The sequence below is a fragment of the Lolium rigidum genome, chromosome 4 (assembly GCF_022539505.1).
Source record: "Lolium rigidum isolate FL_2022 chromosome 4, APGP_CSIRO_Lrig_0.1, whole genome shotgun sequence".
Taxonomy (NCBI): Eukaryota; Viridiplantae; Streptophyta; class Magnoliopsida; order Poales; family Poaceae; genus Lolium; species Lolium rigidum.
In genome coordinates, this window is record NC_061511.1 from 173,613,306 (window position 1) to 173,631,625 (window position 18,320).

At 46.2% G+C, this 18,320-nt stretch overlaps 1 pseudogene; it reads right to left on the bottom strand.

Annotated features, from left to right (window-relative positions):
* Positions 1 to 5,604: 5,604 nt before the first annotated feature.
* On the bottom strand, positions 5,605 to 14,373 carry LOC124706354 (annotated as a pseudogene).
* Between the last annotated feature and the right edge of the window lie 3,947 nt (positions 14,374 to 18,320).

Genomic DNA, 18,320 nt, shown 5'->3' on the forward strand with positions numbered 1-18,320 from the left:
GATTTTGCATGCGTACCGGTTACATCATTAGTTGGCTATGTCCACACATTTTCAGATTCTCTTAAAACTAGTAAACATGATTTTGAAAATAAAAACGAACGGATCACTGAACATAGGGAGCCAAAGACACATTTTGTGTGGAATAGGAGTAGCATTTTTCTATCCTTCGATGTCGAGCACGTAGTACAAACTTTATTCTATTCGGTGTGCGCAAACCACCGGTAGTACTTAACAGATTTGACAATGACAGGGAACCTCGTGCCGCAGGACACCAATACGAAACTAACCTGACAGCTGCCGGGTCATGCATCTTGTGATGACGATATATGCATGCGGAAGAAAAGATCGATGGTCCCCAGCTCCAACAGGGAGAGAAACGTGAGCTCCGGCTTCCCACTTCCAACTCCTGACGTGGCTTTATCAACCTTTCGTTGCCATGGGAAAGTTAACACCATTAACCCACGGTCAATCTTTCGGTGCTTTAGAGCATCTTCACCGCCGCCTCCAAATAGACGCCGGAAGGGGCGCTAGCACTGCCGTATGGGGGCGCCGGCACTGCATCCCTTATTTGGGGAGCTGTTCCCACACCGGCGCCTCCAAATAGGTGGAGCCGATAGGAATTTTTTACGCAAACTAAATATTTATACTTGTAGTTTCATTTTAATGTCATTCAGGATCGAGTAATGAATAATATTTTCGGGCAGATTCGAGTAAAACATTATTCACTCCTCGACCCTGGATGACATGTGAAACCTGATTATCTCTAGCCTACTACCTACTGGCCACCCGGCTCTGTGGAGGTGGACGATCGCCCGCAGCTCTCTCAGATGCTCTCTCCCCTACTCTCTCCGCTGCTTCTCCGTTGTCGATCCCCCGCTGCTCTCTCCGCCACGAACGTCAAGTAGGTAGATCTATCCGCGACCACCGCCTCCTGACGCAGCTAGCGTCGCCTCTAGCGCCGCTTCCTCCCACAAATCGAACATTGTGCTATTTTCTAGGGTTTTTGCATCAATGAGGCGGTGGAGGAGGGATAATATAGACCGGCGGCGAGGCGGGAAACCTCCCGCGCGGCGTCGTGGCGGGAGAGTTTACAACCCAGCGTCGTGGCGGTAAAATATCCCGCGCGGCGCCCTGGCGTCACTGACATGCTGCTCGCACGCCCAAAATTTTCCGCCTCGCGAGGCGCCGGCGCGCCCGATTCGCGCCCTTCACCAAGGGGCCGGCACGGGGTTGCCGGCGCTTCTATTGGGCTCGGAAAAGCGCCGACGCTATTTGGGGTGCGCCGGTGTGAGCCCATTTTTGCTCCCGGCCCCCAAATCGCTATCGGGGCTGCTATGGGGCGCGCCGGTGGAGATGCTCTTAAGCGAGATATTGGTCTTCAAAATCTTTTTAAGAGTTAATATGAAGTTGTAGTATGTAAGAGAGGAGGAGGTGCGGTGGATCCGGCCGCTCGCTAGAGGGAGGGTTCCCTTTTTGTTTTAGTTTTTCAGCAACATCTTGACGTCGGAATAATGTACTCCTCGCTCTACCATTGCTCTTTTGGTGTGTCTAGCAGCGGCCAAGGACGTTTGGAGTTGTGTCTGACAGATCTTTCGGTATCATGTTTGTCTTTTGTGTTCATTTATCTTGTTTCAAGTCAGTATTTTTCGATCTACGGTTGTTATTATTGGCGATTGTTGTTGGTCCCTTGGAGCCTAGCACGACGAATTTTTGTTGTCTACTACAACAAACTCCATTACGATGGCTTGGGCGATGGAGGGGCGAGAATGTGTTTGCGCTAGGTGGTTCAAGTATCTATTCGTAATATATGTTGTTTTTAGGGCTATTTGTACTTGTGTTGATGATAATTAACGTTAAATTGTTGCAAAAAGAATTAGAGTATATAATGGAAAAATGGAAGAAAAAAATCCATTGGCTGCTAACAGACTATAGAAAAGTGTAGAATACACTCGATCTTCTCATACGTGAAGTTAGAAACGTATTCCTCCAAATATACACAAGATCAAGACAAAGCCGTTAAGCGTAGTTCTAACGTAACAAGATAACCATGTAAACGAAAAGGTAACAATATACCGCATGACAAACATGTAACGGCATGTATAGCGCGCGTCAACATTTAGCATGAAGGTTGCGATCTTGTCTCACGACAATGTCGCATGAACACCCGTCTGCCACGCACGCATTCACGCGTGGATCGTATAGGCGAGTGCATGTGTTTCGAGCAACGAAAAGAAATACTAAGCAATTTTAGATGATGAATTTATACTGTAAAATATCAGTGGTACTGTTTGAGCAGAAAGAAAAGGTGTCTTTGAATTCTTTGAGATTTCTAGAATGGCTTCTATATGAGAATTTGGGAGAGGAAAATTGAGTTGTCCCTTCTTCTTTTGTTCGTTTGTGTTGGTCTTCTTTTATTGAAACATAGTACATACGGTGAGTGCTCATAAACATATACATACACGTATTCCTATGAATGTATGTATGCACAACTTACCTTTTTGGACATCTTTCAGAGATTGAATCCATAAAATTGATCTGATTGGTCTTGGGATTAACGAACTCATCTTTGGTGACTTGGGTACCTCTGTCGTCCTAACAATGCAACCACAGGTTGGTTCTCTGTGAGGGCGGGAGGGGGATAGAGGCGATTATAAAATCCATATGGGGTTCCGTCCCCTCGCAGGCGATGCCGCCGGTCCGCTCCTCGCTTGGTGGCCTTAGAAATGTGGCGGACCACAACCCTTAGTGTCTTGTTAAAGATGGTGAGTCTACGGATGATGCATCGATCTTGAAGTTAGAATAAGGTCCTCTCCGTCCTTTGCTTGCTCCGTTGGTGCGTCTAGCGCCGAAAGGGTGCCAGGAGTTGTCGCGTACACGTCCCCCAGATTTCGAGAGACCTAGTCGTTTTCCGTGTATTTTGGTGCGGTTTTCAGGTATGGCTCTTCCGGTTTACATGTCTCGTCTTAGGACGATGGATGTTGTTCCGCTGCATGCGTTGGTCCTTTGTAGCCTTTGGCACGATGAGTTCATGTTTCGCTGCTACGATAGGTTTTTTCTGGCTCTAGCGATGGAGGGGCATGGACGGCAGCGCGCCTTTTTTAGTTTTTTTTATTTTTTTTGGAAAAATGGTTCCGCTAACTGGGCCGGGCGTAGAAAAACTGCCAGCCATACACATACGTGGGGGTAAAGGGGAAAGCGCGCATGCATGAGGCCAAAACGCACGGCTTGGAACACGGCAAGATATCGCACCGACGGCAACAATATTTGGCAGGTCACGACCGGCATCCTCTCTCCCCCTACGGCACGGTCGCGCGTATACGACGCAAAGAGATACTCCGTAACCGGAAACGGCAGTACACGTCGCGGCGGGGCAACACTCGAGAGAAACCGCAGCAGTTGCAGGCGCTTGACGTGCTCCAGCCCGGCGACACTGGCATGGCCACATCACAGCGCGCACGCACGGCGTGGCGTGTGCAGTGTAGGCGAACCGTCGACGCATGCACCGATCCCAAGGAGCCGGCTGATGCCAACCGTCCGCCCACGTACCACTCCCCAAAGAAACCTCCGAAAACGCCCAAAAACCCCAACGGAAACGCCCGCCCACCTACCGCACACGAACCAACGCCCCGCCAGTCCCAACCCAACCGCACGCCCCGCCCCGCACCGTCTTTATATACACACACCACAACCCCCGCGGCACCCGCACGCAGCCTCCACCCATCCACATGTGCCACACCGACAGAGAGAAACCGAAGCCGACGAGAATGACGGTGCCCGGCGACGTCGCCCCGCCGGCGCACGGGGGCGGCGGGAGGATCAAGGGCTCGTGGAGCCCCGAGGAGGACGAGCTGCTGCGGGACGCGGTGTCCCGCCACGGCGCGCGCAACTGGAGCGTGATCGGCGCGGAGATCCCGGGCCGGTCGGGCAAGTCGTGCCGCCTGCGCTGGTGCAACCAGCTCAGCCCCGGGGTGCACCGCCGCGCCTTCACGCCCGACGAGGACGCGCTCATCGTCGCGGCCCACGCCAGGCTCGGCAACCGCTGGGCCAGCATCGCCAAGCTGCTCGTCGGACGCACCGACAACTCCGTCAAGAACCACTGGAACTCCACGCTGCGCCGCAACCGCAGGGCCGCCGCCAACGCCGCCAACAACAACAACGGCAGCGGCGCCTTCTCCGCCGCGGCCGGCAACGCCTTCGCCGCCGTCCCCTTCCCTGCGCCCGCCGCGCCCGCCGTGTCGTTCCAGTCCTCGCTCAACCTCACGCAGGAGCAGGACGACGACGAAGACGAAGACGACGAGGACAGCGAGGGCTCGGTGGCGCCGCTCCCGCACGCCAAGCGCCAGTGCGTCGGCAACACCCTCGCGCCCAATCCGGAGGACCCGCCCACGTCGCTCTCGCTCGGCCTGCCAGGATCCCTCGCCATCGCCGCCCCCACCGCCGTCACCCAGGCTCCCCCGGCGCCATCCCCGCCCCTGCCGCCCCCACCGCCGCCACCCCCGCAGGACGAGTGGGTCAAGAGCGAGCGCGCGAGGCTGGAGCGCAACCCGTGGCTCAAGGCGGCCATGCGCCAGATGGTGGCCGAGGAGGTGCAGCGCCACATGGGCACCGTCTACTCCTCCGTCGTCGCCTCGCTCACCGGCGCAGGCGCACCCGCCCTGCCCACGGCCAGGATCGATCCAGACAAGTAGATCGCTGCAATGCAAGTTCCGCTCAACTCCTTTGCTGCTGCTACTTGTTGTTGTTGATCTCGAATTCTCGTGCCCAATCCCCCGGCTAGAATCTAGCTAGCTTCTTGTTTATTTTTCTTCTTAATTTAGAACAAGTTGCAAAACGAAAAACCGTCGGATGAACTATTTTCCTGCGAATTAGTTTGGTCGTTTCGATCCATCGGTGGCCACATTTCGGTGGTGTGTTTTCTGTTGCCGAGTTCGTTCAGGTGTGGTTGCGATTATCACTGAATCAATGTGTTGTGCGTGCCTCTCCAGTTGGAGTTGGAGTTGGGTTGGTTGGCCGCGGCGCGCCGTTACCCAACAGCACGCACGCACGTCCCGTCCGTGCGAACACCTTGCACCTTGCCGTCACGTCCTCTCCTGCCGTTTCCGTTCCGCACCTAGCTTGTAACGGCTTTGTACACTAACTGTCAAAACTAAAGTTAGTGCTTCACACCTCCCACACCCTTCCGTTACTAGGAAGTTGCTAAAGTGGGGTGTGTATATTTACATTTATTAGCATAAGATATGGTGGTTTATTCATATACTAATTCAACTCGGTATCTTTTGCAATTAAAGCCGGATAATTAAGCTATATTTAGCCATCATCAAATTGTTCGACCTTGATATATCAAGGCTTTCAAGATTGGATTTCGTCCCATCACATCGTCTAGCATAACGAAATGGGACCAAGTGACAAGTCACATACACTGAAGCAGGCGACAGAACAGAGCGAACGTGTACTAAATCTCTCTGCGTTGCTACCATGACGAAGCCATGTAGAGGGACGTTCCAAAATAGCGAAGAAAAATAGGCCTGCCAGGTAGCAACGAAGGCGTGCGCCAACCGTTGCGGCAGACAGCAAACCATAACAAAATGCCAACAGATGGCAACATAAAGCTATAACTGACATCGCTTTATTTTAGCACGAGGGACATATATACAGCCGTTTGAGTACACCTGGGATAAATGGAGCAGCTGGCCATCCTGCCTTGTACAACACCAAAATAGATATGTACAGTACAGTATAACGTATTGTACAAGGGAGGGAGGCGAGCTGCGAGCTGGTACAAAACGTGGGGGTTGTAGACAGGGGACATGGAGGTTCTCTAGTAACTTTATCGAAACAAAAAACAAAAAAATCTACCTGGAGCCTATCAGGCCTGGTGTTAAACCTGCTGGGGTTGGTGGTTATCTTGAGAAAATCACCTGTTACCTGTGCACTATATCAAGCTTTCTATGTGGGCCTATATCATGAGATTAATCTCGTTGATGTCATCCATGGGGATCTCGAGGCCCATCAAGTCGAGATCCTGGAACCCATCATCGTCGTCTATATTATTTAACCAGCCGCCGAAATCACCGTCGATTCCTGGCAGCTCGAGGTTAGATAAGTCAGGTATTTCTGAATCATTTGCAGGATTCACAGGTTCATCGCGTCTAGTGGCAGCTGAGGTACTGCCCTTGCTTCTGCTTGTAGTTGGTTTGGTCTCCGGCTGTGGCTGTGGCCGTGGCTGTGGATCCCGCGGAAGAGCACTGCTGACAGGACCAGATATGTTGGCTGTCCTCTGCTTTGGCTTTGTTTTGTTCTTCCGTTCCCCTTTTGCATTGGACGACGGCGGTCGCCCAGATCTACTACCATCTCGGTTGTGCCCCTTCCCTTCCCTATCTCTCTCACTTCTCTTTCCTTTTGTATTGCTGCTAACAAGGGAAGTCCCAAGGCCAGAAGCTTTAAGAGTTCCTCCGGTTATGCTACCCACAACCTCATCAAGCAACAATTCCCTTTGTTTCACATTATTTGTCCACGGATCCTCCTTAGCAAATGGCAGATCCGACAGGTGACTGCTCGCTCGAGAAGCATCTGCTGCACTTGGCCTTTGAACTGATTTTGGTGGTGTATTATTGTCTGCAAAGATAATAATTGATGATGTACTCAAATGCTAATTTCGTTTTTCCAAACCACAGGTGCTTTATAGTTAATATAATATAAAGTACAAGTGTTCAATGTTGACCACCATACCTTGTGAAGTAGAATCTGGGTCTCTTCGGTGAGAAGTTGCTGATACAAACATATCCTTGAAAGGGGGCTCATCAAAACAGCTTCTTCCTGCCTCCTCGTAGATATGACAACGTGCTATTGCACGTTTAACAAAACTGAGGGCAGCATCTCTGCCAGCTCTATTAACATTTTTGCTGCTTGAACTATTTGAACCACAGAAAGCCTGTAGATTGGCAGTAACAATAGTAATCATTTAATAGAGTATCCAAACATAATGGTCATGAGTCTACAAAGCAAGCAAAGGTCATCGGATCATAGCCAGCAAATGCTTGATGAAAATATAAATCATGATAACTAAAAATCCAGGAAAAGTTCAAAAATAGCATCATCACAAAACCTTCAATATTAGGAAATATCTACATTAGACTCCAGAAACCTTAGTAGAACAAAATTAGGATGACATACGAACTTATTGGTAACTACTAGTAAACTACAAACCGGTGCACCCTAGCCAATAACCCAACATGAAATTAAGAAGCAGATGTATCTTTGTGATTTTTTAGAATTATTACCATGTATTTCTCGTAAGCAATCAGCACAAGTCTCTCCATAGCGCGTCGCGAAAATTCCCTGGTATAGGTGAACCATGTAGATATAAGAACTTGAAACTCATGAAATAGTTCACAACACATAAGAAATGGTGTACAATACCTTTGCTGAGACTCCTTCTCGGTTCTTACCACTCCATCCAACTTCGCTAGTAATTTTTTCTTCTCCACAACCTTTTATACACCATAAAAAACTATAATTAACTTGACACTCAAAATAGTGGTACAATTTGGTAAAGGAATGTGCGCATGCATATAGTTATTAATACCTCTTTATGAAGTTGGCCTTCTAATTTGCAGATTTCAGCATTGACATCCTCATCTTCACTCTGTGCAAGATCAGGCTGGAATGGTAACGAGACAGTCAAAATTATAAGAAAAGTTTCGCACTGAAACTTGATAAAACTAAGAGATGTTGAAAAATGAAATCAAAGTTTCGGGTAATATTTAACAGTTTACAGAGAAACCACAAAGACATCAAACTATTTTGTATTTCATGCTGAAGCTTCATGGAGACTGGTCGTATGCTATCCGTTCTCTCAACTTCAATACTCCCTCTGTCCACGAATAGATGCCAAAGATTTGTCTAAATTCGGATGTATCTATACACTAAACTGTGGCTAGATACATTCAAATTTAGACAAACTTTTAACATCTATTTATGGACAGAGGTAGTACATATATTCTCCAAATGATTTAAGCAACAGGATAGTACCATGTGTTTCGCCCAAGATCCAGGGCACACACTAATGAGTTAACATGAGGCTATAAGGGTCAAAAGCCAGTGTATGAACTCACGATAAATTTAAATTATTTATATCTTTCTTTTTAATTTTTTAATTAATTATTCCTATCTTAAGAGGACATAGTTACAAGACTTCAGAATTTAACTATATGCTCACATTTAAGCAGTACAATTTACACATAATTTATTTAAAGAATAGAGCTAAACACGTAGACCTGTATTCAAATGCTAATAAAATTTAATTATGTATTTGCCTCCGTTATTTATCATATTACTATCTCAACAAGCAGTCGTCCTATCAAATTTAAGATGACTGTAGGCATATGTGATATGCATCTTCTACATTTCATAATGAATATCTGGGCCAAACTCTAAAGGCAATCTCCAAGGTTATTATATGATTAAGCAAAACTACTAAGTAGATCATGCATGGAAATGTACAAAATCCACATGGGAAGATATCAAGATAATAAGCAACATAAAATCCTGAAAAGCGTAGCAAAAACAAATTGCTACTGTAATAGTGAGAAGAGACCTACCACAGGTTCAATAGATACACCCACTTCACTTAGCTCGATGATGATCCTATCACTGAGGCACATTTCACTGTACTGAAACTCAGGCCACGCCTTGGCTTTTTCCATGACATTACTGTTCTTGTTAGAGACTTCATCATGATATTTCCAATCAGATCCCAACATTAAACCATTAGGGCAATTTCCTGCGGCTTCATAATTCATTAACGGCTCCAACTTGTAACCTTCTGAATGAGATTTCCATCCTCCTTCATCAAAATGAATTTCATGTGTATCGAATGGGCACTCTTCGCTTCTGTAAATGTCGTTGGCTATATCATCAACCTTATCTTCATCTATCCAAGCTTGAATAAGTCTTTGGCCAACTGAACCACCAATTCGCACATCAATTCCTTGGACAAGTTGATCCAGGATAGGCTCAATGCAGCTTGTTCCCCAGGAAATGTCTGCATCATTGACCATCCCATTCAGAGTATAACCATTTAGAAGAGCACTATGGTCATCTTTGTTGCTAGCAGCCGGAGTTGATGGCTCTGAAATGTATTCAAGGCTACCCTGTAAATGGGAAAATCTCGGTATAAATAAGCTGGACCAGAAGAAAATAAGATATGCATTAATGATGCAGAGAAACAGTGAATGCGCTCCATGACTTCTATATATGGTAGTTTTTTGAAATTGACTATATATGGTAGTTAACTACCCAAAAATGCATACAACTTTTTATAGTACGGTAATGAAAGGAGTTATCTTAGATGTACAATAGAGTACCTTGCATTTCTGACTTTCATCTCCTTCGACTGACCTGCTTGCAGCAGAGTCATCTGGCAAATGTATCTAACCAATTGAAGTATTAATCAAGAAACCACCGAGCAAAGGATAAGTCTTTAGATAAAAATAAGATAATCCTGCAATACCTGTTGACTTAGGTAGGCTATGTCTTCCGTGGTCAGAAAACAGAAGAAAGGTTCAACCAACCGCCAGAATGGACTTGCATAAGCAGACCCTGAAAACAAGCAGAAACATCATCCAAAGACCTCCTAAAACGAAGATAAATCCTAGAACTTCAGAAGTATAGTATAGACTTACTTAGAGCAGCATTTGCTGAGGCAAGAAGCTCTTCATGATCATCTTCTGATTGCACTGACAGGTCAATAAAATAAGGTCAGCAGAAAGAAAGAACACTAGAATCATAAAGAACACTTGAACACTAACAACACTAACGTGGTGGGCATATACCAGGAGAATCCGACTGCACAGTGCTACTTGTATGTCTAGGGCGTGCATTGCCTTTTCGTTCCGATATCTTTTTTATCAGTGGTCTTCCAGATTTACTGCACAGGAAATTCACTGTAAGAATATCACTCAGCTGCTATTTCAAAGGGCTGCTGGTTAGTTCAGGAAGAATTTCACCTTTCGTTTCTCTCTGATACTGTCCTAACACTTCTTTGTTTTGTCGTCGGAGCATTTTCAAGGTTGTCAAGTGATGCAGGGGTACTGGGCCTGGTTGGAGTAAAACTACGCCCAATCCTTCCTTGTCTCCGTGAAGCATCTCCAGTATCCTCATCAGCCGATAACTTGTTCCTTTTGGAAGGATGCCCAAGCATTGCAATCTTTTGAAAACCACTGTGGCCGTCATCAAGTTCACCAGTCCTTTTGGTTTTATCCCTTAACTTTTTCTCAGCAAATCCAAACTCGTCTCCTTCAGATCCAGTTGAGAGCCCATGGTCTCCCCGTTTGGCTTGATTTGGGCCACTTATTGATGCGCGCCTGGGCAACCCTGCAGACTGTTCACTGATGGATGGACTTTCCAATGAACCTGATGCTGATGCCCCATCAGTGGTTGTGATAAGGGGGACTAGATTTGACTTTCTTGCTGAACGGGATATCTTCTGAGGTCTCTGCCCACCCCACTGAGCGGGAGGGGATAGTGAATGTGCAGACTTCGTACGTTTGGAATTGCCAGATCCACTAGCGGAATTCAACTTATTTGTGCCAGAAGGATGTTCCCAATCATCAGGATTAGCTTGTAGTCGATGAATGTTTGCAGATGACTTCAGTAACGAACCAGAATTTGATCGGGGTCCCCTAGCAGATCCGTTTGCCTTTGATACTGATGTGGTGTTAGCACCAGAGTCATCTTCGCTAAGTCTGAAAAAATCAATTCCTTAGATACCATGCCTTTTTTACTAGAAAAGGAAGCACATATATGGTAGAAAAAGTTAAGTCTCTACACAGGAGGTAGCTACATCAGTCAAACGACAAAGTTGATGAATTGAGATGAGAGGATTACAGAGTGAAAGGTAGGGGAACAGATCTTACTTGTTAATAGCTTTTAGATTCAACATTTCCTTATCTAAAGCAACTTGACGATCCCTTCTGTTGGTAGGATGGAAACTGCTGTCTTGGTCATTCCTATTCAAGGATCGCCCAACAAGACCATTTTGTGCAGAAAGCAAGTCTGCTTTACCAGCGGCAGAGACAGATGCAGCAGTTCCCAACCTGCAAATTCAGTTTCACACAATTAACACCAGAACAAGAACACAATAGTGCTGACTAAATATCAACTGACGATGGACAAGATTTCCTATTAAATTTGGTTGCATTGCTTAAATTTGAAGAACGTGCAGGGAATGAAGTTCTGAATCAATAGAGAATCAGTGCACTGAAATACAAGGATTAAAGAATGATACTGAGTCTTTTACCTGAAACTAGGGGAACTTCCCATTCTTGCTCTAGCATCACTGCTGAACTTGTGTTGTGTGCCTTGTTTCTGCTCCCGGTCTACATCGGCGGTTCGTGAAGTGCCAGCTGATGAAACATCTACCTTAATGGCAGAACGCTTCTTCTTGATCTTTGGCTTCTCCCAACCATCAATACTAGTTGCCAAGCCTCTACTTTTCTCTTCGGGGACTACTGGACCACCATTTGTGAGCTTCCCAGGATCTGAGCTTCTATCAATAAGCCCCAGCCCCCTTGACAGACTTGTGGTTCTTGCATCCATCTAGTAAACCAGAATAGGTTGAGTTGTGTGAATTAAAAGAACAATCGAATTGGTAAATTCAGCAAATATATGAAGGACCACAATGAGTCAAACAAAACTGGCAGATCATATGATTTCTATGCACAAGAAATATCATCACGTGCAAGTTAACAATGACAATTAAAAAGCATGTCACATTCAATGTACTAGAGCCAATAGCTAAACCACGTGATAAAATAGAGAGAAAGCCAATTTAAAGCAAGGCCTAATTTGGTACACAAGTTAGTTAATAGAGGTATGGCTTAGCAGCAAGAAACATATGCACTGAGTAGCCAACATACAGCCACAAAATTCCTTTATATCGAAGACTGGCAACAACCTATTAAGAGCTGTTCAGCAGAAAAGGAGATATAATGACACGCAAAAAGTTAAATAAAACTTAACACATGCAAGCCACAACCTCTGTCATTGATGTACGTAATCTCCTATTTTGTACAGCATTCTTTGTCCTCTCTTCTTTTTGAGGCCCAAGTTCTGTATCATCTGCATTTAGATGGCCTTGAGGAACAGTCCTGGATATAAATCCTCCAGACAGAGATGCAGTAGATCGTTCACTAGATGAACCATCTCCACGGGAACGCTTTCGTGAAATATTAGGACAATATTTATCGATCTTCGCTACAGCAGCACCATAAGCTCTAGCTCTTTCCCTGCAAAGACACACGCAACTGAATAATTACTTCATAGTTTCTCATTAATGTCAAGTTCACATAATAATCCATATGCACATTGTCTGCCCACAAACTGTTCCCTAATACAGCAAAATCAGTATGATAGAAGACAGGTCTAGTGCAAATAAATGATGCATTTAAAATGGATATATTTGCCAACAAACTAATCAATACTAGCATTTTAGAGTTCCATGCATCTCACAACACAGCGTAGAGAGTGGTAAATAGTACCTAGCTTTGTTTGACATATCGTTAATATTACTCTTCAGACGTCTGATCTCTTCAACAGAATTAGGAAAGTTCCTTCCTATACATGGAGTTGATGTTGACTCTTCTGGGGAAATTCCAAACATGGAACTTACAGATTTTTTTACATCTAACCGAGGTGCTTTCTGATCCAAAGTTATTGTTCTTAATTCCATGGCAAGGGACTGAAGCAGGGTAGCAGAATCAACTGCTGGTGATCTCGATGAGCTTCGATACTGGAAACATTGCATAACCATCGCCGCCTTCACGAAAGCTTCCTGACCTTTCCAATGAAGCAGCTGAATATGGCCCGCGTGGTCCACTGAAGTATCCATGCCCATCAGGGCTACCAGACAACAAGTCTGATTTTGTACCAGATGCCATTAACCTGGTTCTGGCAAATTTACGCCCCTAACAAGTTCAACATGAGTACAAGAAGTTGCAAAAGACTAATCTTGCAACCATTGAGCTCAAACGCCAGAGAAGCAGCGACAAAGCTCAAATCACAGAAATACCTGTCAATACAGAAGATCATGAGCAGTAAATAACACGTAAAACCATATATCTTTTCATCAAGTTGCATAGTACACTCCAAGTACAAAGTAAGGAACAAAAAATATCGCTTTGACCAAAGAAAATGGGAATTTATTTGTATCCCCACTTAATTATTTACATAAAAAAATCCAGTGTGTGATATTTTGCTTTATTCCATGTTTTCAATTAGCTTTTCCTAAACAGCAGCTTTCTGCCTAATAATATTGACCGATAGGACATAATCAGCAAAGAAGGCTAACTGCATTGTGACGGATTAATCGTATATAAATCAGGAAACAATTAATATTGTCAAATTATACGTGTCATGCCCCGTAAATGCAACAGTACACTACTAATAAATGCCATAAGCTCTACCCCTTCCATAAGTCTTCAAAAATCTGCACAGGGGCCACGTTGTGTGACACAAAATTTGTTTGTTCAACATTCGGCTTCTAGTTAATAGTAACTGCCGAATCCACTTAATGACGCCATACTGACAATGCAATGCACAAAGCAAAGCAAAGCAAAGCTCAACAGAAACACTAGCATCTCCCACTGAAGATCTCTAGTACCACTCAAGGACCACTTGGCAAACAGCATCACCAAGGCACTCTACAACTAGGAAAAAGACGACGCAGCGACTTTATCCGAAGTTCTTGGAGCTAGCTAGCAAGGGAATCAAACATCCCGTGATCCATGGATCCATGCAACGTCCAACAGTGACGACCTAAATGCAGACGTTACCAAAGCTCAAACCCCGCAGCCAATTGACAGGGCATCACACTACAATGAAGAATTCCCTAGATTCAGAGCAAATGAAGCTTGCCACGAGAGCACTCCAGCGCAGCCTCTACCGATCCAGCCAGCCAGCTCAACCCACACCGGTCGGATCTCAGCAGAGATCCCACCAATTCCAGCGCAATCCAGCACCAACCGTCTCTAGGAACCCTCCCGTCACCACCGCCACCGCCCCAGACGCCGCCGAGCAGCGCCGGATCCCGCGCCCCAAACCCTCGTGGCGGATCACCCCCCGCACGTCAGACCGCGCGCCGAACGAAGGAACACCTCCCACTAGCTCAGGCAGCTCAACCCAGGCCCGCGAGCACGCGGGAATTGGACGATTGCTCGGCGGAATCAAATTGGGCGGGATTAGGGCTTACCGGGAGCGCGGGGATCCGGATCTCCAATCCGGCGGGGCAGTGCGGCGCGGGAGGGGAGCAATCGAGCGGGGAAGCGCCGGGCGTCGCGGGGGCTGGGCGAGGTCGGGCGAGGACGGCGAGCTGGAGTTGGGGAGAGCTTGGAGGGGAGAAAGGGCGGCTTCGGTGAAGACGGAGGAAGAAGGGGGCGGGGCGGGGTGGGGTCGCCGTCGGTCTGAACGGACAAAGGGAAAACGAGTCAGTCAGTAGTTAAAATGGCGGTGGGGGCTGGGCGGATGACATGTGGGCCCGGGCCCACTCGGCAGTGGCTGCGGACGGTGATGTGTGGGTGTTTTGTTGGCCTGGTTGGTACAATCTAACTTTTTTTTTTAGAACACAGTACAACGCAGACGCTCACAAACACGCACGTACAAACACCCCTATGAACGCACGCACGCACACCCTACCCCTATGAGCACCTCCGAGGGACTGAGCCGGCATATCTTGAGGTTGACGAAGTCACCACTGGCGCCTCGTTCGTTGACGAGCACGTCACCTACCACTGAAAGCAAAGCGCCGGTTAAATCCTGAAATAAATCCAGGTAAATGCAAACACCCATGTCAAGTCTAGGACTTGAACCTGGGTGGGCTGATTCCACCACAAGGGACCTAACCACCAGAGCCAAGCTCTGTTTGCGGTACAATCTAACTGTAAAGCTAAATATTTACAGCTACATTTTTAGCTCTCATGGTAAGGATGGAAAGATATCATTCCTGGATTGCGGTATTTTACTGGAGTTTCCACATCTACAGAAATGCACAGTTGGTTACCCAAAAAAAATTATAAGAACTCGTTTGGAAGCCAGGCTTTCATTTCGTTTGTAGCATTTTGAAATGAATACATGTATTCATTTCATTTACATTGTAATTCTAGAAATGGACACTTGTTTGGTTGCCACAGGAATTGCAAATGACAGCAGAATTCAATATTGAATTTGTAAATGGCTTTTCATAGAGAAACGCAAATGACAGGTCTCAACTTGGAATTGTGTTTACCCATGGTGTCATTTTGTTGGATTTCCTAAATGAAATGACGGCCCAATTTTGTGGCAACCAAACAGCTCACCTATGGAATTCCAAAATGAATTTCAGGATTCCAGACCCAAATTATGGATACCAAACGACTCCTAAGGTCAATTCACTCTATCACAATATGGAATCCCCCTGCAGAATTGTACTTCTTCAAATGTTCAAGGGTCAATGTAAAATGAAAATCTACCGAGCCAACATTCCATAGATGGTTCTAGACCTAACAAATGGAGGCACACTGGCCACAAGTGATGAGGTAGTTATACATGTGTGTCGGTTCCCCTGGCCCATTAGGCCAGGCTGCACTCCCTTGGCCCATGTGGTCCCTCCCGGGGTGGTGGGCCAATCGGTGGCCCCCTAGAAACTTCTAGAAGCTCCGGTCAAACACCGAAACCTTTTCCGAACCCTGGAAAATAACTTCTCATATATGAATCTTATTCTCCGGACCATTCCGGACCTCCTCGTGATGTCCTGTATCCCATCAGAGACTCCGAACAACATTCGGTCTCCATCTCATATTCTAAAGCTACTATACAACATCGAACCTTAAGCGTGTCACCCTACGGTTCGTGAACTATGCGGACATGATCGAGACTCCTCTCCGACCAATAACCAATAGCGGGACCTGGAGATCCATAATGGCTCCCACACATTCAGCAATAACTCAGTGATCGATTGAACCATTAACATACGATACCGATTCCCTTTGTCACGCGATACTTTACTTGTCCGAGGTTCGATCATCGGTATCTCCATACCTTGTTCAATCTCGTTACCGACAAGTACTCTTTACTCGTACTGTGCTATGTCATCTCTTGTGACCTTGTCACATGCTTGCAAGCTAATTAGACGACATTCCACCGAGAGGGCCAGAGTATATCTATCTGTCATCGGGATGGACAAATCCCACTCTTGGTCCATGTGGTGACCCTGCATACCACTGCATGTTGTAGTATGCCAGTCGTTGATATAACATTCACGAAGTACCGTTCCGCAAATATTACATCCCTCGGAGTAGTACAACAGAACATAGCAGGTCCATAACTCATTCATTTATTATTACAAACATAATATACATATCATCTCGGAGCTCCTCTTGGGTCCTAAGAGGGATACTGATACGTCTCCGACGTATCGATAATTTCTTATGTTCTATGCCATATTATTGATGATACCTACATGTTTTATGCACACTTTATGTCATATTCGTGCATTTTCTGGAACTAACCTATTAACAAGATGCCGAAGTGCCGCTTGTCGTTTTCTGCTGTTTTTGGTTTCGTAAATCCTAGTAACGAAATATTCTCGAATTGGACGAAATCAAAGCCCAGGGGCCTATTTTCTCACGAAGCTTCCGAAGTCCGAAGGAGAGACGAAGAGGGGCCACGGAGGGGCCACACTATAGGGCGGCGCGGCCCCCCTTGGCCGCGCGGCCCCGTGGTGTGGGGCCCCCGTGCCGCCTCTTGACCTGCCCTTCCGCCTATAAAAGTCTCCGTGACGAAACCCCCGGCACCGAGAGCCACGATACGGAAAACCTTACCGAGACGCCGCCGCCGCCGATCCCATCTCGGGGATCCAGAGATCGCCTCCGGCACCCCGCCGGAGAGGGGAATCATCTCCCGGAGGACTCTACACCGCCATGGTCGCCTCCGGAGTGATGAGTGAGTAGTTCACCCCCGGACTATGGGTCCATAGCAGTAGCTAGATGGTTGTCTTCTCCTCATTGTGCTTCATTGTTGGATCTTGTGAGCTGCCTAACATGATCAAGATCATCTATCCGTAATTCTATATGTTGTGTTTGTCGGGATCCGATGGATAGAGAATACCATGTCATGTTAATTATCAAGTTATTATACATGTGTTGTTTATGATCTTGCATGCTCTCCGTTTCTAGTAGAGGCTCGGCCAAGTTTTTACTTTTAACTCCAAGAGGGAGTATTTATGCTCGATAGTGGGTTCATGTCTCCAGTGAATATGGGGGAGTGACGGAAACCCCTAAGGTTATAGATGTGCTCGTTGCCACTAGGGATAAAACATTGATGCTATGTTCGAGGATGTAGTTATTGATTACATTACGCACCATACTTAATGCAATTGTCTCGTTGCTTTGCAACTTAATACCGGAGGGGGTTCGGACGATAACCCGAAGGTGGACTTTTTAGGCATAGATGCGCTTGGATGGCGGTCTATGTACTTTGTCGTAATGCCCAATTAAATCTCACTATACTTATCATGTCATGTATGTGCATTGTTATGCCCTCTCTATTTGTCAATTGCCCGACCGTAATTTGTTCACCCAACATGCTTTTATCTTATGGGAGAGACACCTCTAGTGAACTGTGGACCCCGGTCCATTCTTTTAATACTCGAAATACAAATCTGTCGCAATACTTGTTTTACTGTTTTCTCCGCAAACAATCATCTTCCACACAATACGGTTAATCCTTTGTTACAAGCAAGCCGGTGAGATTGACAACCTCACCGTTTCGTTGGGGCAAAGTACTTTGGTTGTGTTGTGCAGGTTCCACGTTGGCGCCGGAATCTCCGGTGTTGCGCCGCACTACATCCCGCCGCCATCAACCTTCAACGTGCTTCTTGGCTCCTCCTCGGTTCGATTAAACCTTGGTTTCTTATCGAGGGAAACTTGCCGCTGTGCGCATCACACCTTTCTCTTGGGGTTCCCAACGAACGTGTCAACTACACGCATCAAGCAAATTTTCCGGCGCCGTTGCCGGGGAGATCAAGACACGCTGCAAGGGGAGTCTCCACTTCCCAATCTCTTTACTTTGTTTTTGTCTTGCTTTATTTTATTTACTACTCTGTTTGCTGCATTATATCAAAACACAAAAAAATTAGTTGCTATTTTTACTTTATTTACTGTCTTGTTTGCTATATCAAAAACACAAAAAAATTAGTTTACTTGCATTTACTTTATCTAGTTTGCCTTATTTGCTATCGTTAAAATGAGTAATCCCGAAGTTGAAGTTCGTTCATTTAAGCAACAAGG